The sequence below is a fragment of the Phalacrocorax carbo genome, chromosome 1 (assembly GCF_963921805.1).
Source record: "Phalacrocorax carbo chromosome 1, bPhaCar2.1, whole genome shotgun sequence".
NCBI classification, from domain to species: Eukaryota; Metazoa; Chordata; class Aves; order Suliformes; family Phalacrocoracidae; genus Phalacrocorax; species Phalacrocorax carbo.
Window position 1 is genome coordinate 178,651,619 of NC_087513.1, and position 18,684 is coordinate 178,670,302.

Here is an 18,684-nt window from a genome sequence, read left to right on the forward strand (position 1 = left end):
GACAATTAAATCACTAGGTAATAGGAGACTGATCTGATCATTAATAGACATATTGTTGACATAAACAACTAGGAAAGACAAGGAAAAAATAAGAAATGTGAAAGTTATTCAGAAGAGGCAAAAAGAATCCTTGCCTGGCCAAATAAGGTAGGCCAAAAATAAAGCAATATCTCCCTGAAGGAGGGAGGTATACAAGGGTATTGTAAAAATATCTTTTTCATGTAAGGGATATAATTTAATTTTTAATTTACCATGCTTATAATTTCCAAATAGCTAGTCTGTTAGTTGCCCAACAATTGCTCTGTCCCTCACAGATATCTATGGATTGCATGGTTTCTGTCTCCACTCACCCCAAATTCTTCTTATCCAACATCCAACTTGTTAAAACCTACCTGAATATGTTTTCAAATTGTGATAGCCTGTATTCATTATGGGACACTTAAGTGGGCTAGTATTTCTATTTCTTACTGTTTCTAAGTTAGATTCACTAAGGTAAAACCTGTAATAGAGTTTTCTTGGAGATGTAAAGGCATATAATTACTTTTTGTGAAGATATTGAGGCTGCTGCAGAAAATAAATGGTCAGTTATCAGTCTTAAAATCAGAAAAAGAGCCCACGCTGACAACATTCCCATGAGTACAAAGCTCATTCCAATGAAGATAAAGAGTACCGTTCTATTTTGCAGTTGTAGGGGAGACAGCTTCAAGGCATAAGTTTACACACAATGAAAGGGCCATTTCCTGGTGCCTGTGGACATCACCAAAATATGGAAAGTAAATTGGAACATTCATGTAATCTCTACAAACTTGTTACCATTGCTTCGCATATATTGACTTTGTCCCTGTTAGATTCAATAGCATATACTGGAAAACTATAGACCTTTTTAAGGATCATAATATCTCTTGTCCATTATTTCATTTTTTGTGTTTTACTTTTCTATTTCTTTTTTTTTCTCTTCACACAAAGATATACAAACACTTGGTTGTATATTAACTAGTTTTTACTTTCTTTTTGAGTGGTGCTTTCCTGAAATGCTACTGGTAAATATGTAAACACAAACTAAATTAATACGGTCATTTGCACATGTCCACATGTAAGATAGAATGGAGTTAGTGAATCCAATTAGAATAAAACATCGACAACTGCTCCTGTTAGGCATGTCCCTTCCTTCTTCCCTTCAGCAGCATCTATTTTTATCTTAATTCCAGTAAGTTTAATAACTCTGTTTTCCTTTTTCTTTCTTCCAGCTTTAAGGAGGGTGGTAGGCAGATAAAAAATTGCAGAAGGAGCAAATAATGTTCCTTCTTAGATGTTTCCATGTGCAGCTGAACCAGCACCTCAGGGCAACTAAGCTCTGTGGCCATGAATGGTTTTTCCTAGAAAGAAATGGGAACTTGAAATGAATTCTTAGGTCTTAACAGTAATCAAAAGGTCTGGTTGCAATTTCAGTGTATTCTAGAAATAAGTTCTAACAGTGGGTTCAAAACAAACTCCTATCCTCCTTGGTAGAGCAGGCAGAACAAAGCCAGTTGCTGTGTAATCTGCACCACAGCCACCATTTTTCTAGTTTGGCTGCTCTCTCTTAACTCCTATCAACTGATGCATGTGGCTGTTTGGATGGTCAGTACCACTATTGTCATTCCTTTATTTTGAATTATAACATAGTAAAAGTTATGTATTTTAGGACAGTCCATCAACGATCCTTCTTAGTGGCAGATCAGCTGGATATGTATGCTAGTTGTATTTTATCTATAACATTTCAGGCTACACTTAGAAGCTTTTGAACTGGAGATTCACTCCTGAAAATTAAAAAGAAAATAATTTTACAATCTAAAAATAATAAAAATAAAGTAACCTTTCTTTCTTTTTAGTAACACAGTCTATTTTATTATTAGGAAAATAAATATCCAGAGCTTCTGGCAAAGAAAAAATAGGGCAAAGTCAGTTGATTTCAATAGTATTATGCCAGAGGTGAAGTTAATGCTTAGACAAAGTAATTTTTTTCCCTGTACTGACCACAGTAACAATGTTAGCACAAAATAAAAGAAAATTGATGAAAAAGATAGCATGTACTTGATGTTGATGGAATGCATGTTTGTGCTTAATACACTAGAGAAACTCTCCAATAACAGTTCACCCAAGTGAAAATATTGCCCCATTTTGCTCCCAAGGTCAATGTCAATTGAGGTTATTGACTATATAAATGCTAAATACAAAAGTTTGAGTTGTCCAAGGCTACTGTAACTTGAACACTATACTTTTCAAGGTTCCTTGGTTACACTTAGAGTTTGCACTTCTTACCCATTTATGCCATTTCTATCTTTTTGTCCTGGCTTTTTTCACAGCTTTTCAATCTGTATTTCCTAAATGTTAAAGAATGGGTACCACAATTATTTAAGGAAGAACATTACATTCAAGAACCAATTTTTAGGCTGTCTGTTAAAAAGCTCATCTCTATACACAAAAGGGAGCCTAGAGGAACAGAAGCCAGATGGGGAGCCCAAATAATACTGTGCTGGGCTACTCGTATACCCGTCATAGGAGCCATCAGCCCATCACAGGCCCATCTGCACAAGTTCAGAGGAGCATAGGAGCCCAATGGCAAGTGGGAACCCAAGTTAAAGACCCAGAAGAAGGGACAATCTGTCCAGGCCCCTCCCAGGGCTGTCCCAGAGAACCCCACCCTCACAGTCCAGAGTTGACACCCATCCCATGAATCAAAGGGAGTGGATCTCCCATTACTTTACAGAGTGGGGGACATCACTGCCTAGTGGGTTTGCAACACCTTATAGGATGCAGGGGAAGAGCATTTGGGATTGCACAAGACATTAGGGTTGCTTAGCTGAGGAACCAAAGGCAGGTAAAGGGATAGAGGGATAGATCTAGGTGATTCGTATGGTAAAATGGACCACAATGGGATAAAAAGGACCATTTTAATGTAAATTATTTGCTGGTCTGTACAGTTTTCAGCCATGTCCTGTTCCTGAACAACGCAGTCTTCTTATCTTCTTCTTAAATTCCCTTCTCTTTCCTGGGTGAGGAAATTTCTATTCTGTGTGCAGTGTGTGTATGAGTGCCAGCAACCTGAGTCAGACCAGAGTTCAGCAGCCCATGGGAACAACAACTGGGGCAAAGAGAGCCGTGCTTGTGTGATTGTTAGTCAAGATAAAGCCAGGCAAGCCGTTTGAGTAGGTGAAGTGATCTGGGAGCCAGGCAAGTGTATGTCTCTAAGGGTGAGACCTCAGCAGAATCTGGTCATCAGAGTGACCAGGGAAGTCCCAGGGAGCTGCTGGAGGAACCATGGTGGCTGGGAGTTGAAAAGGATTTGTGCTTACATGTGTGTCTTTGTGTGTGTGTGTGCAATGGTCTATATCAGGAACTGGAGTGGGACTGCAGCCCTGGGGGCTCGTATGTCCAGGCACTAGCAGCTGGAGAGTCTGGGATCCAAAAGCAGATTGTTTGGGCTCAGATACTGGAGGGGTGCACCAGGTACATATGTATGCCTATACATAGATACACATGTATATACGCGTACATACACATACACAAGTATATAGCCAGAAAGGGGAACAGGATGATGCTTTTGGTGCTGTTTGTGTTTGTGTGAGTGATGAATGTTTCCATCCCTGTTGAACTGTGTGGTGTATATCTGTGCTTTGCGTGCATGTGCCTACGGATACATGCCCAACCTCACTACTGGCTGGATCTGGAGGCATGGGGCTGCTGCAGTAGCCTTGCCTCTATCATGTTACCAGATTTGATGCTCCCTGACATAAATTATTCTCTTCAGTCATGTAACCTCAGGATGCTATAATTTGCACATATCTTAAGTCCAAGGGCAATATTAGCACTATTGGATAGATGTAGCAAATTTTGAAACCACCCAGCAAAAATATAACTGGTTCTTTCAACTACCATTGCAGTTCTGTACATAGACCTTTTCTGGTGATTAGGGAGAATTCAGTGAGATACATTTCATACTGAAAGGGACCAATTTTTGAGTGGCTCCAGCCTCCTGCTATTCGTGAAAGATGCAGCGTACTTCCCAACTTTCTGATATATATGGGATTACTCACTGAGTAAAGAATGAATCACTGTGACTAAAGTTGACAGAATTAGGCCCTAATTAATTTGGCTGAGATCACAGGAGGAGTCAGTCAGCATCAGGACAAAAATAGACTGTGATTCTCACCGTGGTTCTTACTGCAACACATAATGGTAGCAAACTGGCTGCTTCTCATTTTAATTAAAAACTATGTCTTTCTCTTTAGTCACCTCTCCTTCTTATTTCTTGGTCTGGTTGATTCAAAGCTCTTATAGAGACTACAGAGTACAATGAACTGCAGTCCATGAACGGAGCCAAAAGATGTACTGTGTGTTTCAAAATATAAACCTGTAATCCTGAAGGACAATAGCTACTGTGACTTCCCAGCAGAGCTGCCAGTTCTGGCGAAAGCCATCCATACCCACTGTGTTGGTACAAACACCTTTTGCAGAGTTATCTGGGGTTTGTGACCATTAATTGCTTCAGATAGAGGCATGCAGCCAAAGATTTGTTAAACGGTTGTTTACAGTCAAAATTAGGAGAAACTCAGAATACAAAGTTCTGTAGCAGGAGTGTGAAATTGCATTTCAGTAATATAATGGCAAACAGTTTATTTCGTTTAAATAAGATAATGCTTTATAAGGGTAAGTTCCCCCAAATTATTGAAGTATAAATATTTAATTACTGTATTATTACAATACTATCTATCCAAAGTACATTTTTTTTAAATCCAGGGGATTGCTCAGATAGTCCTGAAAAATTACTTGAAGTATTATTTATTTGAATGTAACCTCACTGAAAATCTTTTAGTCATTCAAGCCTAGTGACTAAGAAGTACGCCTTATGTTTTGCAGTCACAACAGTGTGGCAGCAGTAGGATGTTACACAAAGTAACATGGAGTTTGGCTTGGATTAATCATCTAAGTATCTACCCTGATTATTGGGAAGATTTGCAGGTTAAGGCAACTGTTGTAGCTGTGAGTGTCATATCAGATAATTTACAAAACATTATTCTGCAATATTAATGCTGTGCTTTCAATGTCAGTGGTGTTGACACACTGAGGTTACTACTAGAACAAAAAACAAATGACTGTAATATAGATTAAACATGGAAGTGATGCTATGTCTGAAAAAAACAAGGTGAAATGAAAAGAAAAAGAATTGTGTGTGTTTCCTATAAATGTCTTCTGTATCTTTCTCTATTGCCATTCACCAAATAGAATAAGTATGGAACCCTCTATTTTCCCTTCCCTAAGCATCCCAGACTGATCTTTGGCCATGTGTAATAGCGATTACATTTATGGCTCTGCCGTTTCTTCCACCCCATGCCTCTGGCCCTCCAGCAATGTTGCTGTTGGATGTCACAGAGTGAGACTGAAATTGGAAGATGGGCAGATACATCTTCAGATCCTGTGTATGGGAAGTGCTGGCAGATTCAGTATAGGTATGACCAGCTAAACAGTATTTCTCTTTCTTGCCAGAACAGTTCAGCATCTTGTGTCAGTCATAGATATTAGTGGACTTTTTTGTCATTTGTGTGATGGAGCATCAAAATAGAAAACAATTTTTTTGGAAAAATATCTCCTGAAAATTTTAAATCCTACATCTGCTTTTGTTTTAATTTGTGAATCTGTCTGTAATTTGAGAAGATGAATGAAAGGCTAATGATCTTGGTATTTGTCTACACAGCTTTTCGTTGCATTATTAAAGTACTGCATCCATGCAACTCTTCTGTTGTAAAAATCCTTAGACTTCCTCAGATAAAAGTTGTCATTCAGAGATACTTGTATCATACCACATATGAGGTTTTTCTTAGTTGCACAGACACAGTATGCGGAAGCTTGTACAAAACGATACCTTCTTAAAACACCTATTTAATCTATACAATTTAGTTTAGCTTATTAAAATGACTAATTCTCCAAGGACCTATATTTATGCTAGAAGACTTCATCTGCAAAGTTTAATAAGACTTCCTGGCTCTGTTCTTACCATTTACAGTTTTAATAATTAGTTGTCAATTTCTTAAGTGACCCCAAAAAAGACCTACCAGCATTCAGATATTGAAGAACTAGCATTATATTTTCAGTTACTTTCTGCTTAAAAAAAATCAGGTAAAAAGAAGGACTTTTAAAATTCATTTTGTATATAAAGCACATATATAATAGCTTGAAGCATAACAACAATGTAACTCAAGGTCTGATCCAGTGGGCCCTACTCAGACATATAAATGAAAAAGTTTCAGTTCAAGGGAAGTGCCAAGCAGTTCTGAGAATACTTCACTAATTTCACATATTTCCTATAGTTCTGTAAAAAGTGGTTATTTGAAAAAGTTAACTGAGCCTGCGTGGCTTTAGTGAGATTTACTAAAATGGCAAAACAAGGAAATATAGCACTCAGATACGTGAAAATAGCGGAAATTGCTCTTTATGCACTAAGCTCATTAAATTCACTTGCTTGAATGCTGGCTATTAGAATTATCAGACCAGAGGATTAATAGGTCTCATACATCTGTTTGGGGAGGTCCACACATCTCCTTCCCTGACAGTTATTGAGCAGATACAGTGTATTTCTTTATTGATAGATGTGGTACTGGCATGTACACTGTTGCTGTAGTGAAAAGAAACTGCTGTGTTAATGCAAAGTCTGCTTAGTGCAAAGAAAGCAATTAAGGACAACCTGTATAGAGGTAACCCTTGGTAAAAATCTGGAGGAGACACCTACCATAGACCACAAAAGAAAAAAAACACTCTTAGATCCTGGTCTCAAGTTAAATTCAGTGACTGATTAAATGGATTTAATGGTTTAGATCACAGATGTATCACATAGTGAAGTCTGTGTTACATTCTCCTTCAACGGTAGGATGATTGTTTCATTTTAGACCCTGATAAGGCTATTGAATGAGCAGGTGAACTTCACATGGTGTTAAGATGACAAAAAATTGATTGTCTTTATTCTACAGCCTCAGTGTTGCAGGAGTCTCCCCTTCATCCTGGTAGATAATACTAATTTCTGTTTCTCTACCTACAGAGCATGAGTTTTGCCATTCAATTTCAGAGTGAAGTTATCCAATAGCCTTACAAATTCAGAAAACACTTTATGCTACCACAGAACTATATCAATGTTACAGCTTAGTATGATCTGAAAAGGTAATTTCCAAAGACTCTATGTTTATTGAGTTTCAGCCTTCTGGGTGCCATTCAGGCAAAGCCAGCACAGTGTGTCAGTGGTATGTTCAAGTTTGCAGGCAGTTCAGGTGCACTGTCTTTGCCTGATATCGCCCTGACACACTTACAGTGTCTGCTTACAGAGGCTGATTTTTTTCTGGATTACTCACGGATACTTTTAAACCTATCACACAGAATGCTATAACAAATTATTAATGATTTTACTACTAAAAAAACATATAGCACTCAATCTTTCTATTCACAGCATGAAAGGAAAAAAAAAGGGACATAGAGAAAAAAAAGTGGAAAACAGTGCAAGGTAAAAATACTATTAACCTTCTTTGTTTTTCTACTACAGTCAGCTCAGATTTATTTCCTGGGCAAGCATGATCAAGCTAAGATGAAACGGAGGGGAGGGGTTAGTAGCAGACTAGGAAAGGCGGCATGATCAGGATCCCTAGGTTTCCTTCCTTCCTCCCTTCCCCCCCCTTCCCCCCCTCCCCCCTTCCCCCCCTCCCCCCTCCCGTCCCCTCCCCTCCCCTTCCTTTCCCTTCCCTTCCCTTCCCTTCCCTTCCCTTCCCTTCCCTTCCCTTCCCTTCCCTTCCCTTCCCTTCCCTTCCCTTCCCTTCCCTTCCCTTCCCTTCCCTTCCCTTCCCTTCCCTTCCCTTCCCTCTTCCAGACACTGCCTGAGAAACCTCAGGATACATTTTCTTACTGACTGAGAAGGGGGGAAAAACAGACAAACACCCCCCAGATATTCCATTTGTGTTGACCTTTTTAAGGAACAATTCCCACTTACTGTGTTTTAAGCACCAGCTCTGAAGCTCTGGGACTAATTAGATGGTCCATATGCTCTGATTTCAATAAACATTGTGCACAACTTTTGTAAAGAGCAAGGTCACTGTGATTACCTATGTGAAGCCTCATCTGGAAAGTCCATTGTATAGAGAAACTCAATGCTGCAAATGAATTATTTTCTTCTCTTTTTTCCTCAAAAATACAACTTGAAGAGCAACATAAATACTCCACAGAATGGTACTTCTTAAGTCATAAATTTTCAGTCATCACTCCAGAACATTTTAGAAAGATAAATTTGTTCTGCATTGTCAGAGAATAACTATTTTTAAAAAATAAAACCAAAGATGACTGTATAAATTATTTTACATTTTTTCTGCCTTCAGATGTATTGTAAAGGTTAAAAAGCAATTAAAATTTTAAAATAAGCAGACTAGCTTCTCATTTCATTTATTTTATCTTTCCCTCTCCTCCTTTGAATAATTTTTTCTTTAAATTGTATTTTCCAGATATTGCTGTATTTCATTGCTACTTTCTTTTTCTGTAATCTTCTCATTGTAAATATCCCCTTAAAGTACTCCTCAAGTATCTGCCAAATGTCACTATTTCTCTACATTGACAGAATGATGCTAATTATCTTTCCTTTTTAAATAGTTTCAAAATTCAGCTTCCTTAATTAATAACGTCTTTTAAAGAAAGCAGACATTACAGGAAGATGCTCCCATTTTCCACTTTTGCTTTTCTAGAACATGGTGCAAATATTTCCTGATAGAAATGTATATTACTGCAGCAGAATGTTCCTCTCATAATTACATTCGGTGTTAAAATGTGTTAGTCCCTATTAAATCCTAGTGTGAGACTATTTCTTCAGTAGTAATAGGTGCATCTCTCTCAAAAACATGACATTAGGTGAGATACAATCAACAACTGAGGGGTGGTATCCGTGTGTAGGAAGAGGGACATACAAAAGTGTAGTGAAGATTGTATTTTTTTCTAAATCTGTAAAGGAAAAACTTGAGACAGGTAAGACAGTATTCAGAAAAAATAATATGGCAACACCGATTGAAAAATAAGTGATAAACTTTGGGAGTAAGTGTACTCCTGCAGTGCTGAACCTAACCAGATTCTTCAGAGTTTGAATTACGCCTGATTCTTGCCAATTTTCCTGCAGTAACAACCAAGATAATGCATATTTGTCTCTAATTCTCATGTATGTAGGAGAGAGCAAGTGTGAAGATGTCATATATTGAAAAGAATTCAAAATGTATGAAATGGGGAGATCAAAATAACTACATAAAGTGATCAGCAGTTCAGGTGAATGAGAGAAAAACTGTGGTTTCAGTCCCTGTTTTCTTGGTTATTTCAGCATGCATGTGTTGGTGACTAATCTAAATAAGTAAATAAGTGGATATGTGATCAAGGACCTGAACTCATAAGTCCCCACTTTTCTTTTCAAAGCCTTAATTAAATGTGACAGAATTTGCATGACATAATGTGTTAAACCTTTTAATTTTTCTTCTGATTCCTTTGATCTTGATTTAGGGTGCTTTCACTTATTTCCAATGAGCTGTAGTTTGCTCACTAGGTGGTTTTTTTTTTTCAAATTCTTCTCCCTTTGCATTATTCAATTAATTACTTTCTTATAATCTTTTCATATGATAACAAGATTTAACTAAATAAGAAATATGTCTTCACAAGATAAAGACACTTTTTTTGGTAGTTACCATAGTGTAGGGCAAAGAAAAGAAAAGATAAGAAAGAAAAATTCTTCAGATAAAGTCACTTAGGTACTCATAATGTGATGATATAGATGATTGTGATTTTATCTAGACAGAAGATCTCTCCTGAAGGTAGCTTTCAGACAATTATATTGGTAAAAAAAATAGGTAAAAACTGATGAAGTCATTACATTTTCAAAAGTTACAAATTATCCTGTAAAGCTTCAGTGACTGCAAATTAGCCTTTGCTATAGCCCTCTGCTAACAATCTATAGATCATTTTATTATTCATGAATTTTAGTAATTTCAGGACACCACAGGTCATCTTATGTTCATTTGTTTGCTAAACACCTTGTGCCGGTATGCCTACGCTGAAAAATTGCTACTATTTACTTCCCACGAGACACACAAGCAACAAAGTAGTGGATTTGGCCCCAGACATCCACTATGCCAGGCAGCATATATATCTTGCTGTCAGGGAAATAAATGAGCCCTTAAATTGGCTGCAAAGCTTTAAGAACTGAAATTTATATGTCTAGTTATCAAACAGAAAGTTCAGAACACCTGCCAATATGAAGCATAATTGTGACAAACTGTTACATTTTACCTTTAACTTTTCGGCGTTAACACCACACCTTCATTACAAGAATCTCATCCTCCCTAGCCCCCCTTTTTCCCTTCCTCCAGGTCAGGTCCTCTCCTGAAAAATACTCAGTACTTTTGCAAATGCCGAGTAACCATTGATACATTGCCCATCGGTCAGCAGATGAAAAACATAACAAACATATTAAAAATGCTTAAATATCCTGTCAGAAGAAACACAAATTTTCACAGATTAACATAAAAGGTTAACTGTATTTAGATATTTGGTCTTTATAAATTCCTTGGAAGGCTGTCTACAGAATATCTACAACAATGAAGAAAACTCCTGAGTTCTTTGTTTTGTTTTACCTTAAAAATCCAATTACAACTTTTTGCCACCACAAATCCAGCACTTGCTAAATTATTTAGTCTTTATCTAAATGTTCCATTAAGAGGAAAAAAAAAAAACAACAAAGAACCACTCTTTAAACCTGCTTTAAACTGTGTACTCCATGCACTGCAAGTAACTAAACATTTTCCCTTTTGTGTATGCACTAACAAACATGCGAAAAGGAACAATATTTTAAAAAAGAGATTTTTTTCTTTTTTCTTAGCTATCAAGGAAGAGAATATCTAGTCTAAAATTCAATTCTACCTTTAAAAAATCAATATGGAGAACTTAAAAATATTATTAAAGTCCTTGGCCAGCTGCACCTTTCTAGTCAACGAAGTGAATATGAGCAATCTGAGAAATAAATTAAATGTGTGGCACTCAACGCCCTTTATTATTTTGACCATGCTATTTATGTTTTTCCAGCTCCTGGACACTTTCTATTCAAGAAATTTTATTGTGGATAAGATAGTTCATTACAATAATTCATCACATCAATCAGGATTTAAGTCAATGTTTTGGTCAAAACAAACCTTTTTTTCTGACCTCTCAGCACCTGTCTGTGTCCTCTGTGTGTCTGGGATAGGTGCTCATCTTTGCTGCTGGTTGGACCTGCAAAGGGAACAGCAGCAGCCACATACCTCAGCCTGGGCAGAGACCCCAGGTCCCTGGGCACCAGGGCTCCAGTGGCCAGACAGGAGGAATCCCCAGGCCTGGAGCTGCTGGGGGTGGTGGTTGCTTGTAACAGGCCTCAGCATTGTGTTTATGTATCACTGGATTACCTGGGTACTTCCCAAACCTAGTTTTATTTTTTTTCTTTTTTCTCGCACTGTCCTTCATAGTTAAAAAGGTATTATGTTTAGGGAGACATGGACCACAATGATTAAGAACAATACTTTCAAATATAAAATATTTTGTCCAGCTTAAGTCACTTTCAGGGGGCTTGAATCTTGTCATAATGTTGTAGATGATAAAGCTAGAGTCCCTCTAGGGCAGATGAGGCCCTTAGTGCCCTGTAAATAAGGAATTCAAAAAAATGAGGGATGAAAAATTGTTTAACATTTTTTAAAATTTGACTTGTGACATGGTTAATATCACACAGCAGACATAACATGCCACAGAGGCCACAGCTCACCAGCTGAGGTGAGTTAACTGAACAGAAACCACAAGGAGAGATTATATCCATAGAAACAGTTTGAAACAAGAGAGCTGAAGGTTGTGGATAAGCTATAGAAATGTATGCCATAGTTTAACCACCACTTTAAAATAAAAAAAATAAAAAATAAAAAAAAGATGAAAAAAGGAGATGACCACTCCTAACTCCTAACACCTCTTAACAAACCAGTCCTCAGATATGGGCAAAACCATTCACTTTGTGTTCTCTTTTCACTGGTTATGAGTTTGTGAGTACCTTTAGTATAAGCTTAACTCCCAGAGAGAACCTTCACACAGTTATCTCTCTGCTTTATGCCCCAGGGTTTGGCTACATGTTACAGGGTATCAGGACAACTTTATGCTATGACAGTTTCATTGGCTGGGAATACCCAAGAGTGGTGGTTCCCATTTCCAGGCTGCTTTTGTCACACAAATGGCACAGGAACATCTGCTGCAGACCTTTTGCATGTATGCACATTTTCATGCTTTGTCAATCATAATTTTCAGACTTTATAGGGAGGATATAGCTGATGAAACATAGGTATCTAGATGCCCCATTTAAAACAGTCCAAATAAGCATAAAATTAAATTACTTAGGTCTTACTGTGTATAAAACGAGCATAAGAGGATTAATTTAGAAGTAGATATTCACCATGGAAGCATCTAAAAATATGTGAGATAAATTACATCAAATAAGTTTTATTTTTTATTTACCAATAATATCAGGGCAAAATATGTCCATAATTTTCTAAGACAATTTAAATGTATTTCTTTGGCTTTACGATTGTTTTCACAGAGGAAAACATGCAAACTGAAGAGCATATCTGTGACAGCATTAGCTAAAAAACCCAGTAAAATCAGGATGTTTAGATGCCTGTTATGAACAGGTCCTTCAAATTCATTTTGTATTTTATTCAGCTAAGTATTTATGTACCACTTAGCCCTTTTCTTGATATAACAATCAACTAAATGCTCTTTATAGGTGGAATTCTTAAACACAACTTTTGCATTAGCAACCTCAAAACTACCCTCGCTTAACTTAGCTCATTTGCTTATTATCTCTTCACATTTATATATATTATAGAACACTCCGCTATTCAATGGCTTAAGAGAGCAAATGCTTACATGGCAATGACTTCATGTGGGAGTAAACAGAAACTTGAGACAATGATTTAGCCCAACAGAGAGTATTATGCATTATTTCTCTTGTCCTGTGTTTTACCCAGATGTCTGTAGCAGGGTTTTGTTGGGGTTTTTTGGTTTTTCTTTTTGAAGGGGGAGCTGGGTGGAGGGTCAATACATAACATGGATAGCTATGTAGACAAAAACTACACCAAACCCAAATTCCACCCATTTCAGGTTGGCTATTATTTTATGTAGAAAATGTTACATAGAAAGCCATATCTTGACTGTGACCAGATATTTGTTTGGTTTATGATAGTATAACTTAAAGTAGACCTTGAGAAATAGGAACAGCATTTAGATCCATAAGTATTCCTGTTTTAAATACACTTGCTTTCTGAATTTCAGAGCTCTATGAAAGTCAAAAGTGGTAAATAAAGAGAATTATAGCAGGATATTTTTAGCTAAAGAACTTCCTCAGGCATTCTAGTACTGTGCTCAGTAATAATTCATCTGAATGAGTTCTGGAAAGTTTTTGGACTAGTCTTCTGTCATGGTTTAACTGGGATAGAGTTTTCTTCACTGTAGCTGGCCTAATATCTCCTGGAAAATTTGCTAGAAGTGTTAGTGGTTATATGCAAGGAACTCATGAGGTCATAGTATGGAAGGTCTTCAGGTCCATTTCAAATGATTGTCCATACCTGAAAAACACAATGGGTTACTTTACAATTTTGTATAATACCCTTTAGATCTGTAACAAAAGACCAAAAGCCACGTGTAGGAAGAGCCACATCTATAGTATAATTGATCAAGAACACTGAAAGGGTCTGATAACAGAAAGCTTATTTGTTAATCAAATTAACTAAAACTCCAAGAGGATCCTGAGAAGAATGGCAAGTTCATGGAGCCTGATAACCTGATTTATAGTCAGACTTGCTGGCTCAAAACCTTTCCACAACCTTAGTGGTGGAATTGTTAACAGCACACAACAGTCAAAGGAATGGTTACTTGTAACTGAGAGAATCAACACACATTGTTATGGTTATCCTATGGTTCATCATGGCAGAGGTACACAATAGAATACATTTTAGGAGAGATACTTCTATCTATAGATATGACTAATCTCTAATACTTTTGAGGAAAATACATCACCACCACTCCCATTTACATTACAGAATCACAGAATCACAGAATCACAGGTTGGAAGGGACCTCAGGGATCATCTAGTCCAACCTTTCTAGGAAGAGCACAGTCTAAACAAGATGGCCCAGCACCCTGTCCAGACGACTCCTGAAGGTGTCCAACGTGGCCGAGTCAACCACTTCCCTGGGGAGATTATTCCAATGGGCGACTGTCCTCATTGTGAAAAATTTCCCTCTGGTGTCCAATCGGAATCTCCCCAAGAGCAACTTGTTTCCATTCCCCCTTGTCCTCTCCATGGGACTCTATGTAAAAAGGGGGTCTCCATCTTCTCTGTAGTACCCTTAAGTACTGGTACACGGTGATGAGATCCCCTCTGAGCCTCCTTTTCTCAAGGCTGAACAAACCCAGTTGTCCCAGCCGATCCTCATATGGCAGGCTTCCCTGATCATCTTGGTGGCTCTTCTCTGGACCCCTTCCAGCCTGTCCACATCCTTTTTGTAGAGCAGGGACCAGAACTGTACACAGGACTCCAGGTGTGGCCTGACAAGCGCTGAGTAGAGCGGGATGATGGCTTCTTTCTCTCTGCTGGCAATGCCCTTTTTGATGCAGCCCAGCATCCTGTTGGTTTACATTCAGATATCAAATTCTGCATTAAAGGTAAAAACCCCACAAACATCCCTCCAGCACAGAACAAATACAGTTTAGTGTCAACAGGCCCTCTATGCACCAAGGAACCTGGGTTGCGCTGCTTAGCCAAAATAAAATTAAGGTGGGATTTAATGAACTCTCTATAAATAAATTTTGAGGTAAATATGCACAAGGGAGAAAAGTTATTTAAGTTAAATGAATATCTCCACAAGCTTATGTAAGTATATGTTGGCCATGAATAAATTTAGAACCAAAATTAGAACAATGTTCTTAAGGATATAAGGAGTAAAATACTTTTAAGGATCTTGCAAATGTTGTAATACAAAAAAGGGAAAACAAATGATTTAAGCATTTCAGCAGCAGCATATAAGTAAATAAGACTATCTAGAAATCGAAAATCGAGACAATTCAGTCTTATCTTCATCTTTTCTATCCCATTTTATTCTTTTTTTTAATGGTTGTTGGTTTCGGCAATATGCAAATAAGAACACATTTGAGCAAACAGATCTCAAGCTGTATTTGGTCAACTGCAGTTTCCTTCTGGAGTTAGCACTTTAGACAGCACATTTGGTGAGTTCCTTCTGATTCTTATGGCTCTAATGCTGTGATCATTAGTCAGTTATTTAGGTAGCTCCATAGCCTGGTAAAAGTGCTTCCTCAAAAGTACTCTGGCATTTTAATGAGTGATTCACTTGATAATTTCATAAAATGGTAAGAAAATTGTATTCCATAGGTAATTTTTTTCACTTTTCCCTCAGTCCCTATGTTGTTGGGCTTCATCTTTGTGATCCCTGTCTCTAACTGGACCATCTGTTTAATTTGTCTCCCCAGCTTTTTTTTTTTTTTTTTTTTTTGATCTTCAACTAAGGAGTGAAATTTAGGGAAAATAACACTTATTCTTGACCTGTCTTATTTTCTTAACCAAGAGATGTTATTAAAGCACTTTGTAAAAGTGAATGAATTATACTGAAATATTACTTAATCAGGGAAAACATAATTAAAATGTGTATCTAATCTAATTAAAATGTGAATTTAACCATGTTTCATTAGTGGTGGTCTCCATGACGCACAGGTAGTCCACATTTTTAGAGAATTCGATCTGATTTATCTCTGTTTAATTACTCACTATAAAATACACCAAAATGCTATTAATCCCACACACATTATTCATATTTAATCCATATATTCACAACTCTCTATATCAGCAAAAACTGTTTATTACAATGTCTTCTGACACTGTGAAGTAAACTTCTGAACATAGTTGCTTGATACCTCATCAGTTATAGTTTCAACCTAGTATATGCTTATATATGTAAAATTATAGATCTTCCATCACTTTCCCTGGGCTAATTTTTGGTTTGCTTCTTAGAAAACACATAGTTAACATGATAAAGAAGAATCTTAATAAGAAAATTCTTATGGCTTCTTTTCCTCATAAAAGAAATGACTGAGTGATCTTAATGTTATGCATTGATTAAACTTTTAGTAAGTCCTTCCACCCCACGCTGCTCTTCTTCTTTCCTCTTTGAGTTCAAAATTCATCTTCACTGCTAGCCATGTCATTTTTTTAATTCAAGACAATTACTTCTATAGTTCAATTATTAACACTTTATTATCTCTTTACATAATTTTTTCCAGTTTGTAGATAACTACATGGACTCCCTTTCTTCTTCTCTTGTCTATGCTAAGCAACATAGTTCTTTAGTTCTTTCCAGTCAGCCATATTTTCTCAACCTCTAATCACTAATAGCTTTCCTCTCTTTAAAGTGGTCTTCAGTTGATTCACTTCTTGTACGAAGTATAATACAAAACAGATATACTATGTTATCAAAACTTTCAAAGTACTACGAGCTGCTTGGTTTGCTCTGTTGATAGTATAAACATCTGATGACATGAGATAGTTTCCATTGATATTTAGGCAGACCTACCTAAATTCCGATGATTGAGCTGCTCAGAGGCTGAGCTGAAGTCAAAGTTGTAGATGTACTTTTTAAAGAAGGTAAGCAAACAGTTGCCATGTTAGAAAAGCCATTTGTAGTAGGCAAAACAATGGTGTGTATAGAAGCCAGTATATTTCTAGGTGTAGAAATACTGCACGATAACTTTCCATTTCATGTTTTTATCAATTGATTAATTTTTAATAAAATGTTTCATCAATTTTAAGTTTTTCTTTTATCATATAAAGTTTCTGATATAGGTAATACAGTTAGCAAGTTAATAAGTGCTGTTCTGTTTTTAAATATTGGGTGTATTGTGGTAGCTGCACAGGGACTATGTTTTTACTAGATTTTATCACAGAATCCTAAGAAACAGATTGTTACATTCACAGTGTGTTTTCATTCAACAGTTATTCATCTAGTAATTTTATGCTATGGGACATTTTGGGTCTGGATGATAGCTTCCAAATTAGATGTTAAAGGAAACAACAATAAAACCAGAAGATGTCCACCTGAATTCTACATGGGAAGACTGGATGCTTACATTGCACCAAAATGACAAATAGCAAGCCAGAAAAATTACTTCTGAGTACCATCTGAAACTCATATGTGATATGATTATATTATATGATTATGATATGGTTATATTATGACAGTGATAACAGTACTGAAGGGTAAGCGCATAAAGAACCTCATGTCCTTTTGTGATAAGGTTAGATGTAACTAACCTGTAAATCGGAATTTACATGTTCTAGGTAATATTTCTGAGTAAAAAGAGCAGAAAATCATCTAAGTCCTTTCTAAAGTTCATTGTTATTCAGATATTATGGTAGAATTTCCAAAACACTCCATTCTCAGAAGCTCCTGGAACGTTAGATTTGGTGAAGTTTTGCCTAACGTCTTCAGGTTCATTCTATAGTAAATACAACCAAAATTGTAATAAGCTAACAGTTTCCCAAGGAATTGGACATCTGAGTCCCAGAATTTTCCCAGGTTGCCAAGGATAATCTCCACAACTTAATTCTAAAAGAGTTAATTCCAAAACACCACTTAAAGTCAAGACTGTAAGAGAAGGCAAGAGGGTGTTTGAGAATTTATTAACTTACTCCTAGATTTTATCTGATACAATATAAAATAAAATTACATGACTGCCTTAGAGCCACACTTCCTAATATAGGCAGTCTGTGTTTCACAGCTGATGACCACAAACTACTTAGGTATTTCAGTGCTGAGATTAGGTAGCTAATTTGGTCAGAGGTGGCTTTAGTCTGACATCTAAAGAGATTCCATATGATACGTAATTCTTCTTGACAATCACAATATCTGTAAAACTGGTCTGAAAAGACCTAACTAGTCTCCAAATTAAAAAAAAAAAAAAAAGTTTGAAAAAATACTGTCTGGAACCACTAGAAAGAAAACCCAGAAAATGTCAGATTCCAACACTGAGCATCTCAAGCTTGTCTAATGCAAAATAAACAAAGAAATTACAAACCTCTTCAACACATTATACAGCAGAGAGTAAAACTATGATCTAATGAAAAATTTTGCCAATAAATACCTTCTACAGGTTATACCCTGCTCCTTAAATTTAACAGATCAACAGGTGACTCAGAATTTCTTAGACCGATGCTATACAAAAAAGGAAGATATCAGAACCACAGCTTAGGTAGCTCTGTATAGTATTACCACGTGAAATTATAGTTTGGGGGGGAATATCTGGCACAGAGATACCCTCTTAACTCAATTATTCACTCTGATTATTAGAAGTTTTTCAGTGGGAAAAAAAGGACAGGAAAATCTCTGTCTAACAATTTGGGATGCATTAAGGTTTTTTGATTCATCAAGTGACCATGATTGTTAGTGTGAATTAATAAATACATGTAGAAATAAATACATCTATATCTGTTGGATTGAATTCTAGGATATTTGCATGTGTCTTCATATGATTCATGTGATTTATTCTTGCCATTGTGTCTAACTATAT